General features: G+C 38.9%; 1 protein-coding gene across 2 annotated transcripts in view; it reads left to right on the top strand.

Moving 5' to 3' along the window:
• Positions 1-12,625: 12,625 nt before the first annotated feature.
• bach2b (BTB and CNC homology 1, basic leucine zipper transcription factor 2b) overlaps positions 12,626-17,264 on the top strand; it is an 87,698-nt gene continuing 83,059 nt past the window's right edge. Inside the window, exon 1 of one of the 2 annotated variants that reach the window (XM_067481899.1) lies at positions 12,626-13,014. The gene's annotated coding sequence lies outside the window, so the exon portion shown is untranslated. The remainder of the gene's footprint in view (positions 13,015-17,264) is intronic. The other variant, XM_067481901.1, reaches the window with a different exon arrangement.

The following is a 17,264-nucleotide window of genomic DNA, read 5'->3' as shown; positions in this document are numbered from 1 at the left end:
TTATTATGTTAACATTATGTCATGTAATTTGTCCAAATATTGTCAAAGTTAGAAGTTCACTCATCCTGTTCTTAGTCATATCAAAGCCAAAATGAAAAAAACAAAAACTACAAACCTTCCAATCACAGCTTTGGAGCAGGAGCACTGGAGGTCTTCAGTGGTAACCATGGACGTACTGTACAGTGGTCAGCCACAACCTTAAAACTACCTGCTTTTACCTTTCCACAGTGGCTCCTGCAGTCTCTTGGCAACATTTTGGCACCCACATGCTATTCTCTTTCATTTGTTTTCATTTATGCAAACACAACCCAGAACACAACCCTGACATATACTACTAATATGTGATGAGTCAGTATATGAATATGCTGGCATATTTTTATTTATGTGCAAATCTTAATTATCACAGGTTTAAATTGAATATAAACGTTAGAAACAGTGCAGGGGTTTGTTCCAGTTTATTACAAACAGTAAAGAAAAGTATTGGTATTATCAAGATACAGTTTGTGTGTAAGTACATGTGTTTACATCTTGTGTTTGTGCAAGTGAGCATGGCTCAGCTGCAGATGGCCGAGAGCGAGTGACTGAGTTTGGAGTGGGACAGTGCGGCCGCCTGTTATTATGGCCCATGTGACTGACAGCGTGTGGGTGAGAAGGTAATTGCTGAAGTATGTCTGTGGTGATGAGGGCCTTCAGGGGAGCGGATGTTCAGCAGACTGAGAGATATACACAGCCTGCCCAGAACTGATGACTCATCTCTCACACTCCATTCACTCCTGTTTGTTTACTCTTACTCTCATCTACAGTCTGAGCCAGAGCAGTGACAGACACTGTCCCCCAATCATTGTGTCCTCTTAAAGGATTTCACCTGTTTAGACTTCAGGACAAGCGGCTTAGATAGATCCCAGTCTGCTTCCACGTAAACAGCCTCCAGAGCTGGCAGCACATGTGTAGTGGACTGAAGAGATATACAGTCAGACATACAGCAGATCTAAATTTCTGAACTGCACTCTGAACACTGGAGTTGCCACAGTGGACTGCACTGGACTCAGAAGTCAAGACATGAGACCTTTATTTATTAGACATATTAGCTTGATGCAGCCATATTGTAAAAACCTTATTATTAAACTAACTGTAATTACATCCAGGATCGTAGTTAGTGTAAATCCACATCCTGTAAACATTCGGCAGATTAAGCAATGAGATTTCTCATCTCCTTTTGAGACAAAGAAATCAAGTAAATGGCCAGTGATAGAGGATGCTGTTTTCTGGCATTTTTTTAATTGTACCTAACTTACTGACCCCTCAGTTCGGACATTAAGGTAACTTGATTTAACATAAAAAAGGTGTGTAATGTGTAATTTCATCCAGTCACGGTTGTAGGTTAGAACCTCATGCATGTACGGAGCAGAGAAATCTCCAGGAGAAATCTACTGTTATCGGGCCTGAAAGCAGATTTCTCATTAATGTGACAGTTTAAGCTACAATGTGTAACTTAATATGAACCAACATTGTGCAAAAATATGTATATAGTTCACAAATTATTTAATGAATAAAATGCAAACTGTACGTACTGTACATGGAACCACCTCCACACATAAAAATCCAATTGTGGGTATTTAATGCTAATTAGTGAGCTATATGCTACCCAATGGTAGTTTATGTAACAATACACACGTACCTTTCCTATTCACCTACTGATTGTAAGAAGTCACATGTGTTTAGCCATCTTTGCCTAGTTTGTTCATTTCTGTGCTTCTCATTGTGTACTTGCTTTGATCTGATCACTGTATGTACATTGGGAGCACAATAAAGCTGGTTGTGATTCTGATCAAGCTACGACTAGTGTGGCACTCAAAATCAATCCATCCGCTTCACTCGGGCCTCTCTACTGTGTTCTGCCACCATTGGCTACATTTTGTGCATTGCTTCAGGAAGTAAATATGCATAATATATATTTAAAATAAACAACCATAATAAAAAAAAAGTCTTTAATGCTGTGCAAAATGGTGGCTGAGGGTTTAGCAGGCAAACACCTGTAACTCACCTCTTGCTAAGTGACAGCTTGGATCGACTCCAGCATGCAGCAACCCGCAGGATAACGATAGATGGATCTGTTTACTTTTCAGATTTTTGTTGCAACCCCTATGTCTTTATTGGTGCTGTGTCAGCAGGAAACACACTGTGTAGACAATTATTTTTAGATAGCTGTTCAATTATCTATCTGTTCGGACTGACATCCTACCATTTTCTGTCAAACAGTAAGATCATTATCACAGTTTTATGCTTTAGATGTACGTATGTATGTTGTATGTCGTGTACTGGAATTGTTCAGAGTTCAGTCAAGATGATGCACAAAACATCCCAAATGTTTCCATTTGTGTACATGGTTCAGTCAAAAATGTGAAACTCTTGGTTTAAACAGGGTTAGTTTGGGATTTTTGGTCCTCCTGTAAAATACAACTGTGTAGGTTGTTTGTACAAGCAATAAAACTACCAACACAAACCTACATGGTTGGGTGTTTTGATTTTTACTTCAGTTCACTGAATCATCAAATGACTTATTTTGCATGACTCATATTACATGACTTGTTAACTACAAAGTAACCGATAGTTTCGCACTTTACCAGTCCCTTCTTCACACTCCAACCTGCTGTGGGAAAGTCGTCTGCTTTGTTGACACATCAAACCATCCCAGCTTTGTCCTGGCAAACTTTTCAATTTCTAAATATTAGATGACTGATATATGGTCATTACAACAGATATGTGTTGTCTCACACTAACACTGTTTAGTTAGTAACAATCTGCAACCTAACATAACCTTGATCTCTTCATGTCCAGCTCTAACTAAACTGCTATGTTTGCATGGTTTAAATCCATAATTTTACACTTATAAGGGTTGAAAAACAGAGTGTTACAGCAGCTTCGGTGCCATTGTAAGAGGTGGGATTCTTTAATTTGCTGCCTGGTGCAACAAGGGGTGCAACTTCAACTGTGGCCTTTCTGTGTGGAGTTTGCATGTTCTCCCTATGCTTGTGAGGGTACAGTCCAAAGACATGCAAGTTAGTTTAATTGGTGACTCAAAATTGCTGTAGGTGTGAATGTGAGAGTGAATAGCTCTCTGTCTGTGTATGTGTCTGGGTGTTGGCACTATGACAAACTGGAGACCTGTCCAGGTTAGACCTTGCTTCTTGCCCTCTGACAGCTGGGAAAGGCTTCAAAACCCCCTCAACACCACATAGGTTAAGTGGTTTAATATAATGGATGAATGGATGTTGCCTTTTACAAATAAATTAATTGTTGATGAATTTTAATACCACTTGCAAAATATTGTCAATACTGTATAGGAAGTCATATATATATATATATATATATATATATATACATATATATATATGTATATGACTTTCTATATATTGAGATGTCATCTAACTTTTTTACACTGAACAAAAAGAAATGCTTCACTGGTGAAACCAGTATAACGAGTAACTAATTGCAAATACATTGTGCAATGATCTGTGTTTTTGTTTGCATTGAATTATGTATTTTAATTTAGTATGTTTTCTTTTGGGTGTGACATTGTCTGTTTGTTTTTTTTTCCTAGGAATGAGGAGCTGTACTAAAGGTAACCTGATTCTGGTAGGTCGATTGTGGCAGCCTGTGTTATGAATGGCGGTTAGATCAGTCCCCAAGGCACCGTCAGGCTCACTGTAATTGGTGTAATCAAAGGCATTTGGCTTTGTGTCACATGCCTTTTCACTGACTGACAACAGCGCTGCATTTACGTCATTGTGCCTCTGTCTGGACTTGTTGCTCTCCTGAGCCAGCAAACTCATGAAAGTTCTGTTTGGCTGGTGGTCCTATCTAGTTGACCACAAACCCTGATGAATCACTTGGAAATGAGTCATCCTAGTTCTTGGTGATGACTCTCTGACCGACATGTCTCTCGTTCTGAGCAGGCTTTGTTTTCATGCTTTTGGATTTGCTTTGAACGCTTTTCCTATGAGTCATGGCTGTAAGCAGATGCAGGATTGTACATGTGCCTGTTTTGCTCACTGTGCAACTTTACTGAACTGCTCAGAACTGTGTTGCTTAGATTGACGTTACACAGTATGTAGCTGATGGCTCTCATGGGCGCTTTAATAGTTGGTTTATAGTTTGTTACAGAGCTACAGAGCTGCACCTATATCTTAATTGAAAGTAAAAGATAATCACTACACAATCTAGTATTTTCACTTCTTACTATTAACCATTTCCAATAGTCTTATTTTGTTCAAATAATTGAAATAATCTATTACAAATTAACTTGTCTGTACAGTTTTCTACAGTTTATTGTTCTGTTCCCCGACCAACTAAATTACATAAACCAAAAATGACAACAAGAGAAGTTAATCATGATAAACTAATACCCAACAACAAATCCAAAACCCCCAAAACAATAAAATGTGGATTATTAAATATCAGATCTCTCTCTTCTAAATCTCTGTTAGTAAATGACTTAATAAATGATCATCAATTCGATTTATTCTGTCTCACTGACACTTGGTTGCAGCAGGAAGAATATGTCAGTTTAACTGAGTCAACCCCCACAAATCTTATTAATTATCATGTTCCTAGAATCACAGGCCGAGGTGGAGGAGTTGCAGCAATCTTCCATTCTAGCTTATTAATAAACCCTAGACCTAAACATAGTTGTAACTCATTTGAGAGCCTTACTCTTAGCCTTTCACACTCAAACTGGAAAACTCAAAAACCACTATTATTTGTTATCGTGTACCGTCCTCCAGTCCCTTATTCAGAGTTTTTGATTGAATTTTCAGATTTTCTATCTGATTTAGTGCTTAGTACAGATAAAGTCATTATAGTGGGTGACTTTAACATCCATGTAGATGCTGACAGTAACTGCCTGAGCACTGCGTTTAATTCATTATTAGATTCAATTGGTTTTTCCCAAAATGTAAATAAACCCACTCACTGTTTTAGTCACACGTTAGACCTCGTCCTTACGTATGGAATTGAAGCGGATAATTTAACCATATTTCCTCACAACTCTCTTCTGTCTGACCATTTTTTAATAACTTTTAAATTTAGATTAACTGAATATACAGCAGTTAGGGAAAAATTCCACTATAGCAGATGCTTAAGTGAAAAAGCTGTCAACAAATTTAAAGAAATGATTCTTTCATCATTTGCTTCACCATTTGTCAATACAATGGAAAGTAGTCTCCTTAATGTTACTCCTGCACAAGTAGATTATCTTGTTGACAATTCTGCAGCCTCAGTACGTACAATAGTCGATAGTGTTGCCCCTCTAAAAAAGAAGGCAGTAAACCAGAAGAGGTGATCTCCATGGTATAGTTCGCAAACACACAACTTAAAACAGGCAACAAAAAAGTTAGAAAGGAAGCGGCGTTCCAGAAAGTTAGAAGAATCTCATTTAGCCTGGAAAAGTAGTTTAAAAATGTACAAAATAGCTCAGTGATGCCAGAACAGCATATTATTCATCATTAATAGAAGAAAACAAGAACAACCCCCGTTTTCTGTTCAGCACTGTAGCCAGGCTGACTAAGAGCCATAGTTCTGTTGAGCCTACTATTCCCTTAACTTTGAGCAGCAATGACTTCATGAGCTTCTTTATGAATAAAATTGTAGCTATTAGAGAACGAATTTACCAGATCCTCCCCCCAAAAATTACAGATAGATCTTCATGTACAGCAGTGCTAGAGTCATCGATAAGGCCCCAATCCCTGTTAGACTGCTTTTTACCCATAGATCTCTCTGAGCTAACTTCAGTTATTACCTCATCTAAACCAACAACCTGTCTGCTAGACCCTATTCAAACTAAGCTGCTCAAGGGAGCTTTACCCTTAATAGATATGTTCATATTAGATATCATAAATCTATCTTTAGAAACAGGCTATGTACCACAGGCCTATAAGGTAGCTGGAATTAAACCATTACTTAAAAAACCCTGTCTTGACCCAGGTGTTTTAGCCATTTACAGACCAATAACTAATCTCCCCTTTATTTCTATAATCCTTGAAAAAAGTAAACACCAAACATTTATGTGATCACCTTCATAGGAATAATTTGTATGAAGACTTTCAGTCAGGATTTAGAGTTCATCATAGTACAGAAATGGATCATTGTCTACATGTTGATTTGGCACAGTTTTTTATGCTGGATGCCCTTCCTGATGCAACCCTCCCCAATTTCTACTGGGCTTGGACTGGCACTGCACAGCTGGGGAGGGGAATGGGCTGTTGGGTTCAGTGTCTTGCACAGAGACACTTTGACATATGGGCAGGGGTGGGGATTGAACCACTCACCTTGTGGTCTGTGGACAACTGCCCTTACCAACTGAGCTACAGCCACCCCCCCACTGTTATGCTGATGGTACCCAGCTATATTTATCTATGGAACCAGATGAAAATATCAGTTAATAAGACTTCAAGCCTAAGAGACATAAAGGCCTGGATGTCCCACAATTATTTACTTCCAAAATCAGACAAAACTAAATTCATAGTATTTGGGCCCTAAAATCTCAGAGATATGATGTCCAACCATATCATTACTGTAGATGGCATAAGTCTGGCCTCCAGTACTACTGCAAGGAACCTTGGAGTTATTTTTGACCAGGATTTGTCCTTTACCTCACATATAAAACAAATCTACAGAACAGCTTCCACCTATGGAACATGGAGCATCCTGTCTCAAATTGATGCTGAAAAACTGGTCCATGCATTTGTTACCTCTAGGTTGGACTACTGTAATTCCTGACTTTCAGGATGCCCCACTAACTCCCTAAAGAGCCTGCAATTAATCCAAAATGCTGCAGCAAGAGTGCTGACTGGAACTAGCAAGAGAGATCATATTTCACCTTCACTAGCTTCTCTCTAGTGGCTTCCCATTAAATCTGGAGTAGAATTTAAAACCCTGCTTCTTGCATATAAAGCTCTGAATGGTCAGGCTCCATCATATATAGAAGACCTCATAGCACCATATCATCCCAGTGGACCACTTCGATCTCTGAATGCAGGCCTAGTTGTGGTTCCCAGATTTTCCAAAGGTAGAATGGGAGGCACAGCCTTTAGCAATCAAGCTCATCTCCTGTGGAACCAGCTCCCAGTTCAGATTCAGGAAGCAGACACCCTCTCTACTTTTAAGTGTAGGCTCAAAACCTTCCTCTTTGATAAAGCTTATACTTAGTTATAGTGATGCTGCTGTAGGCTTAGACTGCTGGAGGTGGAGGACCCCCCTCCTCTTGTCCCTCTCTCCTTTCCTCTCACCCCACATTTGTCACCACTGTATGCCATTACCTCTCTTTCTCCCCCCTCTGTCCCTTTCTGCAGGTGTCCCCGGGCTTTAAAGCTGTGTGTTTTCCAGTGTACAGCTACTGGTCCTACCTACCTGCCTGATGTTTTGTTGCTCCTTTTCTTTTCTTTCTTCACTTTCCACTCACCCCAACCGGTCAAGACAGATGAACATTTCTTCTGTTAAAGGGAGTTTTTCCTCTCCACTGTTGCCTTGGGCTTGCTCCAAATTGTTGGGAATTGTTGGGTTCTCTCTATACATCTTTATAGTCTTGACTTTATTCTGTAAAGTGCCTTGAAATGACTTTGTTGTGAATTGGCGCTATATAAATAAAGTTGAATTTAACTGAATTGATTCTGAGTTTGCTTTATTCCTTCTTCATTCATAATACCATCAGAGTTGTAAAAGCAACCTTGCAACAAGCCGTTCTTTATTGGAGTTTCAAAAACAGATTAGTGCTAAATATAGGCCAACAGTGCTTCCTAAATCTGACTGAATTGATTACTTCCCTACACTTTGGAGAAAGCAGCTTAGATCAGACTCTATTTATTGGAGCAATAGTTTTGCTATTTGTTTTTAAACTATTGCTGACATTTATCTTTTCTTTCTGGTAATAATGTAGTTTTATTGTAGATGCTTTTAATACATTTATAAATAATCAGTGGCTCTTCCTGATAAATTCGGGCAGCTATAAGAGGAGAAACACCAGTCAAGGAGATTTGTTTTAACCAAGCACTGTTACAGATGGCTTTTATTTAACAATAAGTCATGGCTGAATTATTTATTGGAAATGAATTGAGACAGATAAGATACAGCTTATTATTCCCAGTGGAAATGATAACTTTCAGTAGCAATGCAGGCAGTTGTCTTCACTTCATGCAGTGAAGAAGGACCTGTGAAACGCATGCATTTGTATAAGTTTATATAGCATTTAAAAACTAAAACAATTATTCATTATGAACATATAAAGTCTATTGGCATGTAGAAACTTTAGCTTTATTGTTGTCATCACTGAGCACATTTTACATTTGTTCTTAGCATTTAACTGATATCCTTTTGGGGAAGCAATGGTCAGCTACAGGCGGCACCTGGGAGCTTGAGTCTGACTCTGGCACATACCTGGTGGGTGTGCCAGGATTCGATCCTGCAAACTTTTGCATGCCAGCCTGATGCTCTGCCCATTGAGCCACAGTGTATAGATACAAATACCCATATATTAAAATAAAAGCCGAAAAGGTAAACGCCCACAAGAAACAAGAAAGCAGAACATATTTGATAAATATCTAAATAATGGTAATGAATTGCCAGCCATCATCCAAAAATAAAGATATTGACATGATATCAGTCATTTTAAACAGATAAATAAATAAACAGAAATGTTGAGAGAAAGCTTCATTTATGAGAATCAATTGCATTAAAAGACAGAACAAGAAAGTTCCTTTTTTTGTTCATCATCATGTTTTTATTGATGTCATACTTCTCTTTTGATATTTTGTTTGCGGGATGTGTTCTGCTTTAAAGCAACCCAAAGGTGTTGAAGCCAGGGGACACACTTGGTCGAGTCATAGTTACCAATAGGTACCTCACTTTTTCCTTAAAAACTCCTGTTTGGTGTTTGCAGTCTGATGGAGACAATTCCTGACTATGTGAAGACATGTTAGACATAGCTTTGATTGATGAAGGCAGCAATGTTATGTATCTCATGTCTGAGAAGGGCTTTACATTAGACACAGCCCAGGTCAAACTGAGAAAGCAGGCTCTTTAACAGCCTTGGTTGTACAATTAGTCTTCATTTGAAATCACTTGAATTGCATTAGGTTGTACTTGTAAATGTTTTTAATCTACACTAGAATATCTAACCATTTTTTTTAACTTTATAAATAAGCTTAAATACTGTAAATGTACATGAAGTTAAAGTGGGACTTCACCAACTTTGTGTCCTGTGGTTCCATTGTGGGGAGCACATATACATGTACAATATTTGAATGATAAAGATTCCCTCTGCTTTTCTTTCATAAAACATCTTTTTAATTCTAACTCCAAAACTCTTCCAAGTGCTCAGTTGAAAGGTATATGTGGCTTCCCAATAATACATGAATGACAGGGCACATTTTCCACTGACATAACATTCCACATGTTACTCACCTGCAATACCTTTGTCCTCAGGGAGTTAGAGTTTCCTCTAATCGGGCCTCCCTCCTTCTGTCACAGAGGAATGACACACATTTCACATGCTGCTTTTATTAAGTCTAATTTGACCTCCTGACATAAGCATGCAGTGTTTGTCCAAAGTGTGGGTTAGGCCAATGCCATTGCTCTGTAGACTCTTTCACCTCCCTTCATGCCTTCCCCCCTTTCTGCTCCCCAATTTCAGTCAGATGCATTTCTTAAAAAGGTTTTGAGGAGAGGTCACTGAGTGCAGGAATGCCACTGGTTATTGTGTTTGTCTATGCGTCTGTGTGTGCTAGGACTTAAATTCTCCTCATGCATTTAATGCATTGGGGGCATGAACAAGATGTTAACTGTGAAAATAGCACGCTGAGACAAAGAGGTCGAGGCCTGCCTCTTAGTGCCTTGGCCAATCCTGCCTGTTAAAGGCCTCGCTTTGAGCATCACTTCTTCAGATTCAAAACTAAAAACCTTCAGAAGTCTTGAAGGTTTTGCATGGATAAATATGAATATGAAAGCTTTCACTAATCTGGGGGATTAGCTGCTTGATTTTCAAACGGTGTGTGGACCCCCAAAATCAAGTCTTGACAGATTAGTGCTGTACTTTGTATTTGGCATTTACCTCCTTATTTCAGGGCACCTCTGTCACATTTGACTTTTAAGTTAAGGGTAATGCATCATAATTGCAAGTACAGGGTGTCATGGAATCTGTGACTGCCTTCTGAGGTTTTAGGCTGAGTTACTAGATGTGAACTGACTTTGCCCATACAAACTACGATATAGATTAGATGAGTCAATGACTCAACCATCTGTTGAACACCCTGTTTAAAGAGTCTACCAAAAGTTCAACTGCAATGTCAAATCTTCCCTTTCTGAGTCTACGGAAACATACATGCTTCATTAATAGTGCCACTGTTTTGCAGATTTTTACATTTGTTTTAACGATCTAAAAGATTATTAAAAAGTGTATTTTTATAACTGTAACAAGAGGATAGGCGTGCTTTTGTTTATTCAGTGTCATTTTTAATGTACTATTTATATCAAAATGGTACATAAGTCAAAACTGTAAGTGAGGATATGATATACTGTATATTATAATGGTATTTTTTAGCAAAATGTTTAAAGATTATAGGAGATTGATTTTCTCATTGATTTTTTGCACACAGACACACACACAAACACACACACACTCTGGTTGTTGCTCTGATATCAGCTGCAGCACCATCTGAAATCACTGGTTTGATGCATCCAGCCACACAGTGAGCGGCTCTTTGGCTCCCACACACGAAGTACCCAGTAAAAAGTGATAGCTGCTATGGAAAAGGGGCTGTGTAATGTACTATGATATAGGTATAGGTATGTTTCCCAAAATAAAGTTTTGGAGTTATATAGGCAGAAGACCAAGGTTTACTGTACAATTTGTGAAAAGAAACAACTAAAGTATAACATCTACTAAAGCAGGTATTTAGAGGAGAACTCTGTAAAAGGGTTTAGGGTTTTGCTACTAGTTTACTGTATATAGTACTCAAATGGTGATTTTTCCCAAAAAAGTGCTTCTTTAACTGAGATACTGAACAACTGGTGCGATTGTTTCAGAACTGGTTGCTATGTGACCTGCTCTGTACTGAACAGAAACTTAGAATCAACATGGAACATGTTGTACAGACGTTGTGAGGTGGGGTTTAAAATGGAGTTTTAGTAAGTAGGTTGGACCCTGGATTCCCCAAGAAGTCAATGTAGATATGTCATCACCAGTTGCAAAATTCTGTATGCAAACCATTTATAGAGTGGGGCCCCCTTCTCTGATTTTGAGTTTTACAATTATATTGTCCAGCAGAAATTATATATATTTATGTAATAAGAATATTGTTTGACCTTCCTGTCTTAAATATGCAACGTAAGGAAGTGCTAGCTATCATGGCTTGATATCAGTCCCCTCTTCTTTACTCAACCCTCCATATCCCTGCTCTGCTCTGCTCTGCCTCATTCTGCACAGCCCCTCAGGTTTTAGTCATTATCAAATTGCAGTAAATTGAAACTGTAAAATGTATTAATTAGGCAGAAATCATTAAAAAATTTATGATTTATTAGCAAATATCTTTGCACTGCTGCAGGTAATGTTTTGTGAGTGTGGGTTCACATGAGGCATTGACAGCACATTTTCACAAAGAAATATATTTTAGAACATATTTCTACTAAAAAATGTTCCAAAAATACTGTAGCTTTAATCATGTCTTTGCCCTTCACACTAATCTTACAACTGCTGTTCTGAGGCTACTGTGTTTGTTGGTGTTGTTTTGGCAGGAAACACAGTTGAGCCTGTATTAAATATGAGATTGTGGTTATATTATCCAAATATAGAACAGACAGTGTTACAGAAAACAATCATTAAACACTTACAATATCTACTTTTAAAAGGCAGTAGCCAGAACAAACATCAATACACTGAACACCGAATACATTTTATTTTAAAAATTTCTAAAAAAGTTTAGAATCCATGGCTGGCTTGTTTGTATCAACAATGATCCATTCCAGAGGTCGTTGTACGATAAAACACTAAATATTTATTGAATTTCATGTTCCCCAATTGAGCTGATAATTCCTGATCAGGAAGCTTCAAGTAAAAACCACACAGCATAACAAAAACCCTTTTCTGATGATAAGGTGTAACTCAACACAAAACAAAAATAGAAAAGACACAAAACGTGTTGCAGCCACAAACAGTTAATAAAATACAGAAAGTTATAAATGGCCCAAACCCAAACAACTGTCAAAGAAAGTATCATAACTATCTGCAAACAAAATAATGATAATAATAGTAATGAAACTATATATAGCATTTCCTTTTTCGGGTGCGATACTTTATTTGATGCTTCATATATTATCCTGTTTATGGTGAAAATTGATTTGCATCTGAGGCTTAATGTTTTAACCATGGATTAAATTATCGTTTATTTTTTATAGCTACCTGAAAATGCCATATGTCATCGTTAACCCTCAAATTCCCTCTGTGTGCACGAGGGCGAAGGAAGAGGGAATGGAGCGGCTCTGTCGGCGAGCCATGGAGGGCGAGGGGAGGGGCTCGCAGCCGTTAGTGCGATTCTCTAAGATCTCTGCGCACAATCCACAGAGTACGCGCGCGCTTCCTGCCGGCAACAACGCCAAACCGCACCAGGCTAACGATGTTGTGAATGAGGGGCTAGAGTGACGTCAGCGGCCGAATGTCAACAATGTAGCGACAGAGGGAAGGCGTTCCAGTCGAGTGTAACAAACAGCGGAGACGGAGCGGCACGCCGCGCTGGATCAGCACGCACGCATACACACGCGCGCGCGCACACGTACACAACAGACCATAGAACCGCAGACGTTGTGTTTTAGCAAGTGAGAAATAACCGAGTTGCAGTGACGGGAGAAGAAGTGACCTATATGCAGCCGGGAGGCTTTGAGGAAACGACAAAGCGAGTCATCATGTGAAAGAACTTATGTAGAAAACGGACAAAAGGGCTGGAATACGAGCAGAATAGAAAGTAAAAGGTGAGCGTCACTGCGTGTTTCTTTGATTATTCTCGCCCTGTAACTAATATCTCCCTGTCTTCTCACTGTGAATTCCTCATTTGTCAATCTCAGTCTATTGTTGATGCTCTCAGAGTTGCAAACTTGCCGAAGTGGCGCAGTGGTGGGCTCGAGCCGCCAGGAGACTCCTCACTGATATCTATGGAAAAAGTCACTCATGGCAAAAACAGAAAAACCGCATGCATGAATCTTGAAAGCTTGGCGGTGGTGCAGATATTGAAGGGTGTAATGTGTTGGGGTGTGAACGCGGGTTCAGGAGTGAAACACAATTCTCTACCACATCCTGTTATGCTTTGAGTCAATACGCCGTGTGCGCTCCCTTTCTCTGTTTCTCTGTTTTTGCAAAGTAGAGGCGTTGGTGATCCCAGAGGAGGCTCAGGCGTGCCTTCTGTGAAACGCTTTAAAAGAAGAAGCTGTCAGCTCTCACTGTTATTATTATCATTTATTCTTATGCATATAGTGGTAGAGTAATGTACACATCATCATCAATCTGAAATGGACTGATTTCATCTTCGCGTTAATGCACATAAAGATCATCCACATATTTGCTGTGTAAGGACGAGTCCTGTTTGTTTCGACAGCCAATGGGATCATTTTAAGCTTTTGACGGCGCCCGTATTTTCATTGTTTTTAACCCCTTATGTTAAAAAGATCGAAAGCAGGCCCGACTCCCATCAGCATGACGAAGATTAAAGATCACATTGGTGATTTAAAATACATCACAACTGGTGACGGTATTTGTAAAAGCGTCGTCTTTACGCACGTTCCTGCATTACCATGTGGCGTGGATGCTGCAGCAGGCTTAGTCAGTCTCTCTCAGTGGTCTCTGAGAATAATGAGGTGATGCAACTTAATGATCAAATCGCAAAAGTGGATGTAAGACATGAGAATTTTTTATTTTTATTTTTGTTAGTTTTTCTTTTCGTTTGTTTGTTTGACCAACCCAGTATAATCCGCACATAATTATGATTGGGAAGTATTATCATATGTCATCCAGACATATTAGATATTAACGGAGGTTTTTTTTTCTCCTTTACACTAAAGAAAATATATCGATAAACTTAGCTCGGTTGCTTTGCTCACTTTCCTATGGAGTAACATGAAGCATGTGTGTTCAAGCAGGCAGTGTCATTTGTAATTGTTTTTTGTTTGTTTGTTTGTTTTTGCTTTTTTGTCTTTTTTGTGTTGGGATAGTATTGTTTAATTGCCACGTTCTCAGCTCGGGCTAAAATCATAAGGGATGTTGCAGTGATGTTGGCTTTTATGAGGTGATACAGCACTTTAAGAAGCAGTGACACGGTATGGCAGGCTCTCTTTGTCTGTTTGTGCTGATGCAACGCGATGATGGGAGTGAGGGTATTGCAGCATCACCCTGCATGCTCAGCCACTGCTGGCAAGATGTTTATTCTCCGCTATAAAAATGGTAATGGTGGAAAATAGGGCTGAATGCATCACTGCTGCTTCTTAAGAGAGGCGAAGTTGCAGGCGTCGTAGTAATTCCTGCTTATTCCTAGCTGAGATGAAAACCGTCGTTCCCTGACATCGCTCTGCTTTTACGACACGTGCACGGCAGCAGCGTTCAGGCAAATTTACGCAAGGAGCCTTTTGTTCTGTACAGTAGCTCCCGCTGTCTTTCTTTAAGTGCATGGCAATCCCCAGTTTACCATTGGGAGTGTGTGTGTGTGTGTGTGTTGGGGGGGGGGGGGGTCCAAACAGTAAATTCCACATCGATTCAGTCAGGATTAAATGCCACTTCATCCCATCTGCGAGCGCTTTATTTCTCCTGCTAATCTCACGTCGTCAGCTAAACGACCGAGTTGCACGTTTTTCTCTGTAACAAAATTCTTTGTTCATCAGTATTAATAAAAACACGGATTAAATGAAACACGACTTTTAACGTTGGTAGCTGATTCTCTACAGTAACCTACATTATGTCACAATGGTCACATAACGCATTTATATATGTGTGTCTGTTTTTGTGTGTGTGTGTGTGTGTGTGTGTAACCACAAAAGGTAAAGCAAGAATTAACATGTATATACAGATATTTCTTTGTGTGTCTGTCTCAACCCTGACGGCAACACAGCTATGTGCATGTGCAAGTACACACAGATACATGTCTATTTTGGGATTAGGATCATTAGGAGTAAGACTTAAGAGGCATTTGTCCTGTTGGGAATGTCTGGTTCAGGAAAGAATCTTCATCTGTATTGTTAAGGATAACTATATTCAGAAAGCACCTGAACATTCCCCATTCATTGCTATATAACATGTATAAAAGTGGATAAAGTCTGGGTGCTTGTTTTTTCAAATCATGATAAAAAATGTTTAGTGTTGCTGTATTTGCATGTAAAATAGGATAAAAGCAACCCAGCCAACATTTAATGCTATGCACTGTGCTCCTTTTGTATGAATTACATCAAACAAAACTTAAATAAAATTAGAATGATTACAAATTTCAAATTCAGAATCTAGAGGAATCATTGACAATCGCAGGTATCACTGTATTTTAAAAAGATGTCTTCTCTGGAAATAAGTAAACAATGCTATTGGTTTTTGCCCATTTCACATGCTCCTGATTACCTGTTTCATCCCCTCCTTAAGTGAAAAGTCACATGACTGACACTGGGGTAAGGAAACTGCAAAACCTCTGTATAATGTTTTAACTTGATTACACAGAGAAAGTATAGAAAAGGTTGCTAGGGGAACCGTAAGGCAATACAGATACGAGATACTACATCAAACATCTTTATTTAGGCAGGGATGAAACAGTGAACACATCTGAAAACACACAAGATTCTACCTTAATCTGAATAAAATGGTTAAAACATAGTAGACTTTCTGCAAATGTAATTTGGGAGTGAAAGTCCTGTTAATACATCCATAGTGATGAGGAAATGCTTTATTAATTTAGTGGTTTTTTGTTTTTTTTTGTTTGTTTTGTTTAATAAAAAGCCTTTTATGGAGCAAAATGTTATTGCATTCAAAATAACACAATGTTAAGGTTTCTTATCCTCTGCCATCCTTAACATTTGCTCATAACTGGAAAAGCATCACAATAAATGAAGCAAAACCACACCAAAGTCCTTTAAAATGCATAAATAATAATGATGAACAAATTGAGTGTTATTGTATACAGCTAAGTTGGAACAACTCCAAGTCTGAGTGAGGCACTTTTGGGGATCTTCACATAATCAGTCCCTCACAGTTTCTAGCCACAGCTGAAGTGTCACACAGCAACAGGATTATTTACGTGAGCCTGCTGGTCTCCCCATCAGACTTTGCACTGAGCTTCTAATAAAAATGCTTTATGTTAGGGAAATTCCTATCAAGCTAATTACAATGCTGATGAAAGATACTTGGGCTCAAAAGTAACCAGGCACTCATGGGTTAATGATTTATGAAATTGCAGTTGGAGTAGGATGTGATGTAGCAAAGTCTTGCTGTGATTGTAGAAGGCTTCTCCAGAAGACAATTTCAGCAACTCCTGAAATTGCATTATTTTTTATTTTGTAAAGTCATGCAAACCCCAATAAAGAAATTAACAAAAAGAGATACATAAATTTTATTTCTGTGTGAATCATTAAGGGATCATTTGCATAACAGGAAATTTGATTAACCACCACCAGCTCACCATAACTTCCTCGAGTCAGTGCTTTGGCTGAAAAAAAAAACATGTTCCCATAACTCTTCCACGTCAGTACAAAGGCATGTTTGACTGGGCTGCTGCCAGTGTGAGGCATAACAGCAATGCTGGGAGAAGTCTAAGATCCTGCACTGTACATCAAGGACTATTGTCCCCCCCACCACCTCTCTCTCTGTCTCACACCCTGTCTCTTTCTTGTGCTGTTGTGATGTTGCTGCCTATACTTCTTCACTGCTGGTGCCAGACTCAGCTCTCATCAGTGTGTGGTTGCAGTGTCATTGCCTGTCTCTGTGTTTTCTATGCAACACTAACACTTGCCAAAAAGCTATCAAAACTAAAACACCACAGGCAAATTGCTGATTGTTGTTTGTATTTGGACTTTATTATGCGTTGCCTGTAAAATATGGTCAAGACACGTCAATCAGGCTGATGTTTGTGTCAAACCTATTTGATAATCTCAGACTTACCGTCTCAAACAGAGCACTTTTCCTTTTCAACTGAAATGAACACTCTAGTAATGCATGCTAATGTCCTGCTTGAGTTTACAACTCTGCAAAAAATATTGAG

This window comes from Channa argus, chromosome 17, assembly GCF_033026475.1.
Source record: "Channa argus isolate prfri chromosome 17, Channa argus male v1.0, whole genome shotgun sequence".
Lineage (NCBI taxonomy): Eukaryota > Metazoa > Chordata > Actinopteri > Anabantiformes > Channidae > Channa > Channa argus.
This window is presented reverse-complemented; position numbering and strand designations above follow the sequence as displayed.